Genomic DNA, 14,054 nt, shown 5'->3' on the forward strand with positions numbered 1-14,054 from the left:
AAAGCACAACAATATTGTTATTGAATAACATGCTTTGTTGATGATAACAGTTCAAGGAATATTATTTTGATTATCCATACTGAGTATAAAAAGTCGTTCAAAGAAATTTGCAATGTTATAGCATGAGGAAACTATTTCTGTAAAAAAAATCTATTTCTGGTCCTCGTACTGACCAAATGCAATAGTTTAGAAGTCATGCTGAATGGCAGATTCCTCTCACAAATCCACAAGCTTTTGAATGACTGACTTTGTCTCATCTTTTGGGTAAATTTCATGCAGTTTTTAGTAAATAATAAGTATGTTGAGAAACAAGTGCAATTTTGATACAATTTCTGTTTGACTTAATAATGAAATAAGACCGAACACTTGAAATTGTATTGAATATTTAAACCTACTTACAGTCTAGTGATGTTAATATTTGTATGAAAACTAGTTTGCAATTACTTTGAATATCTCAGAAAATGAGTCAATGACTAAAATATTTTTTCCAAGGGTCTATTTATTTTCTAATACTAATTTTCTTCTCTCAGAAACTAAAAAAAAAAAAAGGTATAAGAATAAATATATTCAAACTTGAAGTCTTTTCATTTTGCTAGCTTTGTTTTAGTGTTTAGTGTTTTATATTTGGCCTAGGATCTTCAATATCACTGTTTGAAGTGTAATCTTGCATGATATTTGCCTTTTTTTTCCCCCAGCTGCAGCATATACTGACATCTAAGGCAAAATAAAAATGTCATAATGCCATGGATATTACATCTTAGTAATGAGTAATAGCTATGAGTTTCAGAAGTAGTCACTTTCCTCAAAGTAAACTTTTGTTTCTAAAGTCACTTATTTATTTCGAGGATAATGAAACAAGAAATGATGGAATACCTTTGCATGAAGCTAGCTCAATGCAAAGGTTGAAGTCTGTGAGGTTTATGTCATTCTCTTCTATATTTTATTCACTTTTTCTCTCAATGCCAATACTTTACCACTGCCAGCTTTAGAATTACAGTGCTTTTCTGATTTCTAATTATATTAAAGGGTGATATTATTCAATAAAATTTTAATAAAATTATATTTGAGAAAATGTGCTGAATCATATACAGATTGAAAGTACTATAGTCATTTTATAATATGTACAAATATTTATAGTCACCCATACACATCAACCTATAACTCATAAGAATGTTTCCTTTTCAAGAAAAATAATGTATTCATCATAAGTGAAATATAATTAATATAGTTACATAAGCTAAATAATTAATATATTTATATAAGCTAAATAAGCACTAAAGACCTTCTGTACTGCATGTGCCTATAGTTAACAATAGGTATCGGACTCTTAAAAATATGTTAAAAGATAGTTCTCATGTTAAATGGTCTTATCTCAGTTAAATTTATAATTAACAGCATTATAATTAATATATTTTCAATTATTAATTGATGTTATCAAGATGTATTTTTCAATTAATACATGCCAATGTGAATATATATAAATAATGCTATTAATAAAAAATTAATGAACTCCCCTTATATTCACCTTTTGATATCCACCCCACGGTGGTAATACGAAAGTTACATGTGTCATGCTTTCATTTATACTCCATTTTTAAATGAATTTATGTAATTTTTTACAACCATAGGCATACAGGTATAGAATTTGCTGTAACATTTTTTATTACTAATCAAGCAGCATTGTCTTATACATTTTAGTTTGTAACATACTTTTCTTACTTAACATTACATTAGGTAATGTTAAGCACTGTAATTACATTACATTACATTAGCTGTAACTCCATACAGCTGCTTTTCATTTCTGTAGACTCAATTCCTGAATCAAGGATACAAATTTGGTTTGATTTCTTTACCCTTTCTAGATACACAATCATATCAGTTGTAAATAAAGAAGACTTTCTATTTCATTTCTAATATTAACTGCTGTTTTCATTTTCTTGGTTTCACATTTACTACATCTTGTAAAATGATAAGTTATATAAATAATAGTGAGTGCTTTGGCTCGTTCTTGGTTTGAACAACAAATGTTTCAATGTTTGAGATTTTTAGTGTGTTTTTTGCTGTTATGTTCTGGTTGTTTTTATATCGTATTTAGTTAGCTTTCCTCTATTCCTGTTCTATATAGATAGTATTATATTTGTGAATTTGTGTAAATACTTTTAAGCATATAATTTTGAAATCCAATGATTTTATTTACTTTTATTTCTTAAGATGAGGGTCTTTATTTTAGAGTAATAAATCTTCCATTATCTAATTACAGTGAACCAAGATGAAAGATAATTTTTAATAACAAGGGCCTCTTCCTTGCATCAAAATTAATAAGCGAAAGAAATAGTTTTTTTTTTTTTTTTAAATTTTAGGGAATGTGACAGATTCCGGTCAGAAAAACAAAACAAAACAAAACAGAACAAAATACAAAACAAAACATAAGATTTATGCAGTGGTTTAGATCCTTCCTCTTCCTCCTACTTTCTTAAGTTTTTGATCCTCTCTCAAGATTTGATTGTACACAGGGCCATGTCCACTGCATTTTATTCCCTCTACTGGTTCTTTTTTTTTTTTTCTTTTCTTCCTGCTGAGTAACCATGCCAGGCTCCACACATTTTATGCAGAAGTTCATCTAGTATTGTAGCCAAGATTTTCTGCTCCCCTGTCTTCCTGGAAGTCAGGATACGTTTGTAAGATTTGGGCATGTTTGAATACATTAAACAAGAAACTCAATAAATCAGAATAAAATAAGTCTGTTTTAATCATGATTGGGGAACAGACAGTATATGGTATCTCTGGCTGTTGAGATGTTTCACTTAATATTTTTTCTTCTAAGATGATTAAATGGCATAGAATAGATAAAATGTTATGAATAAAATTTTCCTCTTAGGTATCTTAATATAAATTGTCCCACTTCTTAATAATCTAATGCTTCAAGCACATATCCTGTAAAGTAATGACTATTGGCAGAGTACTTAAAAATAATAAGACACAGTAAAGGATATATTTGTAATTCTAAATGTAAAATTTATGAGAACTTCTTGTATCTTGTGTAGTATAATGTACATATCCATGTGTCAGACTATCCTTGTTTATCACAAGCCATCAGCAGTCTCACGTCCATTGGTTTTTATTTATTTATTTTTGTTCTCAAAGCATATTCTTCCACTTGCAACTCTAATACTAGAATGAACATCATTGACTTATCTTCAAGTCATTTGGGGGAAACACACCTTCTCTGCTACGATCTTTGAACATTTGTCACCTCGTTCTTGAAAATAAACTGCCACACCTTTCATGATGGCTGTAGATATCCAGAGTTTTTTTCTTTAATTAGTAACATAAAAAAATGCAAATAATTTTTATGTATAAAGAAATATTTTTGAAGAGAACTTGATTTTTTATATTTGTTTTTCTGAGGCTTATTTGAGGTAAAGTAGATTTCCATGAGAATAGTGCAATCTCCTACTTGTCATGTATTGTTCAAGCCAGGAAGGCTATATAGTTAATATTTTTTAAAAATACAAAATTTACATTATTTTACTTTTTTGATGTTTATCTTAACTTTGATTTTGACTTTTAGGAAATCTATTATTATATGTAATTTGAATATAACTATGCTTTACCTTTTAATCCTCTGGTTTATTTCTATCAAAAAAAAAGTGATCATCTGGATTGATGACATTACTGAAATACATGTATAAAATAAATTATATTAAATAAATATTTACTAATGTATTGTATGCATAGCCTTATTTTCTTACTCATGGAAACACTGTTGTCCTATATATAAAACATTCAGTTATAAGTAAAAATAATAAAATTCAGACATCTTAGCTTTATGTGGTTTTTGGTTTTATTGTTATAACGTTCTATTTGTCAAAGGTGGTTAGAACATAATTTATTTTATAGTATGATGACCTTGTTGATAACTTTTAAGTATTTAGACACACAGTATAATGTGGGCATCTCTTTGTATCCCTGCCTGAGTATATATGTTAGTGGCATTTTTGCATATATTTTTCCCCTTGAACTGCTTTACGCTTTTCTTCAGCTACTCTCACCCTGACTTCATCATAGTTTTTTTTCTCTCTAGTTTATCTCTTTCTATTGCCACATAGTCTTTTCTCTGCCTCTCTCCTGTTACCACTTCTTTCCTCACCACTCCTTATAGTCAGTGATCATCAACAAAAAATAAGAAAAATTAAAATGTGAACTTTAAAGAAATGTAGGTTGGCTATGTCATATATTATTATTTTGTATTATCAGTAATTCCAGAAACAATATTAAACTCTTTAAGTAGACAAATGCCAGACATTTTGTTTTTTCAGACTGTGATTAAGTACCATCATTTAAGCATACACTAAGTAAGCTATCAATGTCATGTGTGATTTTAAGAATATTTATGAGCCTGTAAGATGATCCTTGATGATGAGATTAATTGACTCGATGGCTCCTGAAATGAGATCCATTAAACATAAGAGACTGATAATCCTAGATAGAAGGCAGATGCTTCCCTTGAGATCAACTTCCTGAAGATTTGAAAGATCAGTTTCTAGAGAAAGGATTAAAAAATTCTTCCCTGCTCTTCTCCATCTGATCTATAGGGCAAATGTTGAGTGGGTGGCTTAGTAGTAGAATGGATTCAATTTAACTTAACATTTAGGCCATATAGAGATAGACAGAAGTCATATAATTTTATAAACATTTGTGATTAGTTAGCCTGCCTATGACCTGGTCACAAATTTACCCATCGTGTGAGGCCAAAATCCAGGATTGTGTCCTGAGTTAAGCTGCAGCATTCTCTAACACTAATTAATGTCTTCTTTCACAGAAGCATGTCACTATCCTCACAAAACTTAATTGAGAATGGCTCGGTGGTTTCTTCTTTCTGTAAATATAAAGAATAGTGCATTTTTGGATGTCTCTATAAACTATAGAGTGTATTAGAGATTATTGAATTAAATTTACCAGTATTAGGACAATGTGACATAATTGAAGCATATGGTTTTCAGGCCTAAGTTTACCAAACTGTGTGATCTTATGTGATACATTTTAACTCTCTAAATCTTTATTCATCACTCATTAAACAAAGGATGATAATATTTACTTGATTTCACTTATAAGGATACAGTAAATATACAAAGTAATTAAAATATAAAATAATTATAGAAATGTGATTAATATTATCTGACATACTAAATATTCTGGATGAATCATTCTAGAGAAATTTCTGTCAGTTGTGCACACTAAGAGACAGCAACCACTATCTTTATCTTTTCAATGTCTAGCTCAGGTCCCGGGACATAAAAGGTATGCAATACCCTATAAAATACTCAAATAGTTAAATGCCTCAAAATCCAAAATAATATGTTATTGAACTTTATTGAGGCTCACATGTTATTTATTGAAAATCAAGTATAGTATATGCCAAACATTTAACAGGTTGTTTAAGGAATAAAGAAATATAAACTAAATTTTGTAATTAGTTGTTACAAGTGAAATGTCCTAAGTTACTATAAAATACTCTGAGAACACAAAGGTTGTATTCATCTCAGATGGCTAAGTAGATGAAGGACAAGGAACAGGTATGTGATTCATAATATGACTTTTCATACTGTTGACTTTGACATATATGTCTCATCTCATGTAAGTGAGATGTTCTGAGGCAGCTGAATAGTATGCCTGTATGTACAGGACCAGAATGAAGAAGAGGAAAAGTATATTTAAAGAACTGCAGAGAGTTTAGTATGTATTGTTACATTGAGGAAAATTGAACATTATATTTATATACCTACCAGCTAGCACATAACTTTCTTCAAGTGGGATAGAATAGCAAAATACAAGGTTGTATAAGGGGGAACCACAGATTGCAAATGTCTGGATGCAAAATATGTGGATTTTATTTTGGATGCAATCAGAAGCATTGAGAATTGTTATCAAAATTGTATTTTAGAAAGATACTATGTTTAGAAAAATAAGTTTTGGAGAATAAAATGGAGGAAAGGAGACCAGTTAATAGATTTTGTAGTAATCCAGGTGAAAGAGGATAGAGAGAGCTCCAAGTAAAATGTGGGGGAGAGAAGGCTAAGTTAGATATTGATCTCTGGTTTACTAATTTGATATGGAAGGTGACAGAGAGGAAAGGTCTGAATTTTTGGTATGAATGCATCGTTCTAACATTTATTTAAATGAAAATTATAAATTGAGAACTACGTTTTAGGGGAGTAGAAATTAATTTTTCATATTACCATGAAGAAGTGATTTAGTGACAACATTTTCCAGGAAAGATTTGAAGATGCATAGTTTTGTATAGGAGAGACATTTGGGCTGGACATAAAGATTCAGGTTTTAGAACATAATATATAGCTGAAGCAGTGGAGATGGGTGAGATTAACCAGGAAACTCTGGATACAAATAAGAAGGAGCTGGCTCTAGAAATACCATAAAGTATCAAAATATATGGAGGAATAGAAGAAAATGACAGGCAGAGAAAGAAAGGTAGATAGGAGGACAAAGCTGTTTTTGCAGGCCCGTTCTGACCTGAAAATTTTTTTCTGTCTTTTTAACTATGTTCTATCCTTACACATTATTAATTTTTTTTTGAAAAAGCTATATATTCATTTTAAACTTAGTTTAGTTATTTGTGTCCATACCCTAACTGAAGCCAAGGATGATCTCAGTTTTAATGAGTCATCATTAATTTTCTTAACAATTATTTTCAATAAAACCAATCAACTATAAAGTTTTTAAATAAAAAAGAATAATTTTTAAGTGATATAATATTTTTAATGATTTTTGTATATGCATTCACATGCTATTCAGGAAACAAATGTGTTAAAGTTGCATCTGAAATTATAATATGATTATTTTATATAGTATGCTCTCAGGTTTTGAAGGAAGCAAAAAGATAACATCTGTGCTCAATAAGCATTTCCACAAACCATCTAGTAAATGCCAGAATGCTTATATAGCAATGTGAGAAATCAAGGTTATTTACTTCTTTGTTAATTCTTTGTTATGCATGCCTCTTCCGCTTAGCTCACGCATTTTTTTCTTGTGCATTTTTCCAGCTTTTTCAGTCCTGGATTGAAAGTTGTCAGTTCCTAAAAATCCTTATAATTCAACCTCTGTTAATTCTTTAACAATGTAGGCACATTTGGACTCAAAACACAGAAAACCTGAACTAAAACAGTATCACTTTTACTATGTACTTTATTATTAGCTATAACCAGAAATCTGGACAAAGGTAATTCGAGTTAGTTAATTCACTCTTAGCAATGTCACTGAGTTCACACGTTCTTTCTACTGCACCATTTTCACTTATTGACAATTCCCTGAGCAGATCATAAAGAGATATTTCAATCAGTTCACTTTGCCATGAAAAAGTGGCTCCACAGTTTAGGCATTACCAAAATAAGAGGCCATCCTCCTACATGTTCCTTGTGTTAAGCGTGTGGCATCTTTCTTCAGAAGACCCTGAATAGATTTTCTCCAAATCCCACTGACCAAAATTGAGTCAAATGCCCATTCTTGAACTAATTACTGGCAAGTGAGAGGTGTGATCACCTAAGATTTACTGATAATTGCTCCTTGGAGCTGGACAGAGGATCAGTACTATGCTCCAAATGCTTGTGTCTCCCTGAAATTTATATGCAGACATTCTAACCCTCAAAAGTGATGGTATTAGGAGTCGGGACCTTTGAAAGCTGATTAGGTCATGAAATTAACACAAACAAGATTAGTGTTTTCATAAAAGACCCTACAGAGTTCCGCAGCCTCTACCACCATGTGAAGACACAGCAAGAAGTCTGCTACCTGGAAGAGAACCTTTACGCTTCTGTGCTGGCACTCTCCTCTTCGACTTAACAGTCTCCAGAAATTCGAGAAATAAATTTCTGTTGTTTACTAGGAAAATAATCTGTATAAACATTTTGATGTAGCAGCCCCAACAGACTGAGATACCCAAGAAATGCACAAGTTCCTAACACTTCAATAGCAAAGGTAAGAGGAGATGCTTTTAAACTAGAAATTACATTATCTGACATGTCTTACATGTTTTCATTTTTGTGTGTCTGTATAGAATGGAGAAGTTCAAATCTCTCCTTCCCCTCTTAAACTTGAACCTGAGAATATATCATACTCAAATCAAGTTGTGTTCTACTGGCCACATTATTTATATCAACTGTGTCTTTTTAAACATATGATTCATCCAACTTAGAATTTTATGAACCTCACATGTATTATTTCCTGCGGATGTTCACACTGTTGGGTAATTATACATTTCTTTAAAGGCTACTGTTTACTTCTTGATTATTTCCTACATATAACTTATTTTTTAGCAAAATATAAGATCTGGTGTTCATAGAATATGTCCTCTTTATACTCAGCATTTATACTTTGAATAATATTTGCCAAAAAGAAAAAAATCGAGTTGCCAGGAAATCAATTACTTGTTTATCTTATTTCTTTAATGATGGCTCCATGGGAAATAATAATATAGAATATACATTTTTACTGACAAATGATTTTGCTTCTTAATTCAGAGGTCCTTAAATTTTATTTATAGTCTCATATTCATTTTTTTAAAAAATCTACCTTATTAAGACAAAGTGAAAATAACATGTTCTTAATATAATAAATGGAGTTCTTTGTCCCCTCTCATTTGGGCAGGCAATAAAATTCACTAGTATTACTATTAAGTGTGAAAACAGTCATTAATACATTTATTCATGCAATGATTACTAAGTTACAAATTGCTAGCTATTACAGAATGCAAAGTTATAGAAAAAAGTCCCCAGAGTTACTAATTATTTCATTTGGGAGACACAATAATAATATAAAGCCAATCTTTCTTAGTTTGATACATGAAGATATGAAGCGCCATGCAGTTTGGCTTATTTTATTATTTTTAGCCTCATTAAGCACCATTTTTCTGAACTACAAGCCAGACAAAACTTTCCCTGATCTTGAAAGATACAGATGCTGCCACACCTCAGTGACTTTGTAAATGGTTTCCCTAAACATAGAAAACAAGTGTTTCTTCATGCCCCAAGAACACCACCACACCATTTCCCTGTCATGCCTATGTGCAAATGCACACTCTATTCCATATCTACAGCCAAAGTTCCCTCTCTCTTCCCCTCCACTTCTCTCCCCCCACCTCTTTCTCCCCCATCTCTCTCTCCCCCTTCCTCTGTCTCTCTCCCTCTCCCTTGCCCACTCCCTCTCTCTCTCTCTCTCTCTCTCATACACACACACACACACACACACACACACACACACACACACACACACCCCAAACCATCTTATTTATACAAGCTCTTGTGACTCAACTTCAGTATTATTCTGACATTCCATTCTTGGTGGGTTTACATAACATTTTACTGAAAATGCTCCATATCAAATTGAATTTTCCAATGTCTGGCTAAAATCTCTTTTTCTTCTTAGTTTCTCAGTTAAGACCATACAAACCCTTCAGCATCATCTAAATTTAAGTCTCGTGAGTCTTTCTATACTTATCCCAAATATCTACACTTTTCTTGTCTTCATTTCTTCTCATATATGTCTTAATTTATTCATATATATGTCAAATATTTCATAATCTGTCACTTGAATCAGCCTGTGGCTTGTATCCATAATTCGTTAGAAACCTTAATATTTCTATTATACTCAGAAAAATTTAATTCATCCAATTGTTTATTTTCTTACTGGTTATAGCTTGGTTAATAATTTTTTTTACCTTTGAAAAATCATATCTTAATATGTCATTAATTTCTAATTTCTAATTCAAATTGAGGCCTCAAGTAGCCACCAATATGGCTCCCTCGAGGCACTCCTGTCTAGATAGTAAATTAAAAACAGAATCATGTCCTGTAAAAATGGTGAATAGTAATACCCTTATGAAGATCTAAATGAGTTATGTGTGGTGATATCTATCATATTTTTATTAAATTTTCCAGTCTGGTTTCTGTAAAACTGAATAGATCCTGGAGAAAGACTTTGGAATTAGTCTAGCTCATCCAAGTGGCCCTTGATTTGGCAATTGAATTATTTTCTATTACAATCAATAAAGAAGATCTGAGATATTTCTCATCTGCATGGGATGGAAAACAATGCACATTTACTATAATGCCTAAACACTATGTCGAATCTTCTGTCCTCTATCATAGAGTAGTGTAAATAGATCTGGACCATCTGAGCATCACTGAAGACATCAAACATAAATGATATTGTGCTGATCAGGCAGGATAAGCATGAGTTAGTTTGTATGATGGAAGCTTGCTAAAGACATGTCTTGTAAAGGGTACAAAGTAAAGTTTTTGTAGATCTCATCCTAAGGAGTATGCCATAATGTTACTTCCAAAAATAAATTTAAAAATTCTGCATTTTTCTTCAACAAAGTAAAAAGAATAATGCCTGGTATTCCTCCAATTCAATCAATTTCTGGAATACTGTTCTAGATGATTTATCAGGTGAAATGGAAATTTCCCTTCTTTGAGTAGGTCCTAGAGAAAAACTGGGCCCTGTGGCCTGCTGCTTGGGCCATATGACCTGAAGACTCATGGTGATGGATGTTTAAATGTTGAGCAAAGAAGGAATGTGGTGTTTGTGGAAATTTGGTAAAGAAAACCACAATGCAGACACTGCTTTTCTAGAGCAAGTCCCTGTAATCTACAGCAGAAAACTGTCTTTTGAAAAAAGCATACTATTCTAACTTGATAGAGACTGGACACTCAACCATGGATATCAAGTGACTATGCAAGCAGCTCATCTTTAGCTGGGTTCTTTCTGGTTCTGCAGGAAACAATGGTGGGTGGGCACAAGAGCAATACATTCCAATATAGAAATGATATATCAGAGATTAGACAGAGAGGGAAGGCACAGGTAAGCTGCAAGAGATGATAGCCTAGGCCTCCACTCCATCCTCCATGTTGGTAGCAGCATCTTACTTTCAACTCATACTTGTAAGTCAGATGGGATGTTCCTTACATCCAGTTGAAGGAGGAGCAAAAATCTCAGCCTTGCATTACTTATAGGTTGATGTGGCATAAACTGTAAAAAAAATGAATCACAAATTTATTTCATTTTCATGTACTGATTGACTTAAAAGACAGTGACAAGGAAAAGAAATAGTATATTTCCAGTAAGTAGAGTTTTAGGCAGTGTACCTGGGCATCCACTTTATGTAGAATATATAAAGATCTAAGGTTAGCAGGTTAGCATTCAGTGATTCACCAAAACTGACAAATAGTCTCTCTAGCTAGTCAAGAGCCAGGAAAAAAAAAAAAAAAAAAAAAAAAAAAAAAACATTGGAAGCTAAGGGTCAAAAATTAGTTAGAGGCATGTGAATGAAGATATAAGGTTGAACAGGAAGTGTGAAAACCTTCAATTTACACATTAACTTCAGAAAGCATCTGTTACAGATGTGGCAACAAGTAATTAAATAGAAAAAATGACTCATCTAGTTCACCTTGTTCATAGCCATTCCAGTGCTGGTATAATGGACACATAGACAAAGTGACCAGAGGGCAAATAATAAGTTATCCATAGGATAACAGCATGCTCTTCCTCCTACTAAGGCTGATGCAATTACTGCTTCTTCTGAAAGGTCAACATGACAATGAGACCAATGTACTATTCCTTAACAAGGTCAAGTGGCCCCTGCATGGCAAGTCAGTTACTTTGGGCCCTTTCTTCTTAGAAGGACCAGGAATTTGTTCTCATAGAAATAGATTTTTTTCTAGCTATAGATTTGCCTTTTCTGTACACAGGATGTCAGATAGGGTCACTATCCAGAAGATTGTGGAATATATAATCTACAGTCATAAAATTATAAACTGCAATAATTTCTCATGAGGGAAACCACTTTAACATTAAGGAGGTTCAGGAGAAAGCCCATGAGTATGAAATTTACTGATTGTATTGCTCATATACTATCCAGAAGCTACCAGTGTGATAGAGCATTAGAATGGCCTCCGAAATACGGCTGAAGCATCTGCTTAAAGGCAATGTTTCATAAGATGAAGGCACTATTCACCAGGATGTATTAAGTTAAAATCTTTATATCTATATATTTCTACTAAGAAGAATGAGTTTGAAACCAAAGGGTAAAGAAGAGATGCCCATATTTACAATCATTCTCATTGACCTACTGGAGAACTTTGATTTACCGGTACTCAGCTCTGCAGGTTTAGAGATCTTGATCCCCGAATTACAGAAGGTGATACTTTCTCTGAAAATAAAAGCAAAGTTTCCAATGAAATACACCTTGTGTTCCTAAGAGTATGTGGAGCAATGGGGAATGTAATTAGTCCATTTACCTTGGTTTTCCAAACCTCATTTCCATAGCAGGAAGAAAGGCTCATTATGACTTTAAACAAGTTGCTCCCAAACCATGAAGAAAAGTATGAAATTGGCCCAAAGAAAGGAATGTGGTATACATGTAGATGTACAACACATATCCCCCTTCCAAAAAAGACTTTTAGCCCAACCATGAGGAGTAGAGTAAACTGACCATCTGTAGTTGTTTTCTTCTTGAAGATTTACCTCAGCTTTCCAGCCAAAGTCACACTCATCTGAGGGAAGGCCTTCAGCCAATAATTGACACGCACAGTGAGTATAAGCTATTTCCACATAATTCAGACTCTTCTTTCTTCATTGAAGCTCCTTCTTGATCTACCTTACTTTGTCAGGTCTGCAGCATGCCCCGTTATCACAAACCCACTCAATTTTCAGGAAAATGAACAGAGACCAAATAACTCATTGGAGAAATATCGCCATCTCTTCTAAATAAGAGCATGTCTTATGGGGTATACCGGCATGGTTGTCTTTAGAAAATACCATCTGCTTCCCCAAAGAAAAGAGAGGTCCTCATATTTCTTTTATTACCAAAAAAAAAATATATATATACAACCGCATTCATATGGTACTTTTCTCTCACTTTTCCATGATAGGGAGGATAGAAATTGAGCATTTCTTCCTTTCTAAGACCAGGTCTGCATTGATGCTCCAGATTTATTCATTCTTATCTTCTTGGTGGTCTTTTCTCTATAATTTAATTATTTATGTGTCTCCCATATTCTTGAAATTGTTCTTTATAATGTATCACTCAAGCCATATTTTTAAAAAATTATGTTTCTTCTCTTAAAAAAACAAAAATAAATCTCCTTTTATGTCTCTCTTTCTATGTAATCTTTCCTGGTCGTTACAATCAAACATCCCTAAAGTACCATTTACACTAACAAATATCTCTAAAGTACCATTTACACTTTACAATAATACCTTCTAGGTATTATTCAGTCTACTTCATTTTTAGGATTGTAGTTGCACCATTAAACTCCATTTTTTTAAATTAGCACAATTTCCATGAAGCCATTTTCAACAATTTTTGTTAATAATCATATTTAACTTCTTTTTGGTTTCTGAAACTTTTGATATCTTTTTACATTTTGAATCCCTTTTTCCTAGTCCTTTTCTGACTATTCTCTTTCCTCTGTGGCTGCTTATTTGTGTTTTTCCTTTTCCCATATCCCAGTTGCCCTAAACACCAATATTTTGAATGAGTACCCCTATTTTCCATTCCAAAATATTTTGCTGGGTCGAAGATAGGCTTTTTATCAAGTTTTATGGCATAGGCCTTGACTAAAAAGATATACTATAACAATCAAATTCTGTTCAGATTTTTTACTAGACTCTCAATAGAAATATTTTATTTATCAAATAATAGAATGAGTATCCTAAGTGCCATGTCATTCTCTATTTGTATAATTCAGCCTCCTGCAAGTTTTCTAAGTTAATTTTTGATCCCCCAGGGGAGTTGGCATGCACTAACATTTCTGGCCAGTTATTTCTGAACATCTTTCTCTTCTCTGCATCTATCCCTTTCACTAGGTATCATCATCTTCATGAGCACTCTTAAAGGAAATAGTGGTGTTTATTGGGCATTATTGTTTTGTATGCCCAGTATTTCCAATTACCATTTCAGTCTTTGAGATGTATTTGGGGGAATATTAAACAACACAGCTCTAAGTATAAAGAGTTAAATATTTGCAGATAAGACCAAC

Source organism: Rousettus aegyptiacus, unplaced genomic scaffold (genome assembly GCF_014176215.1).
Source record: "Rousettus aegyptiacus isolate mRouAeg1 unplaced genomic scaffold, mRouAeg1.p scaffold_m13_p_11, whole genome shotgun sequence".
Lineage (NCBI taxonomy): Eukaryota > Metazoa > Chordata > Mammalia > Chiroptera > Pteropodidae > Rousettus > Rousettus aegyptiacus.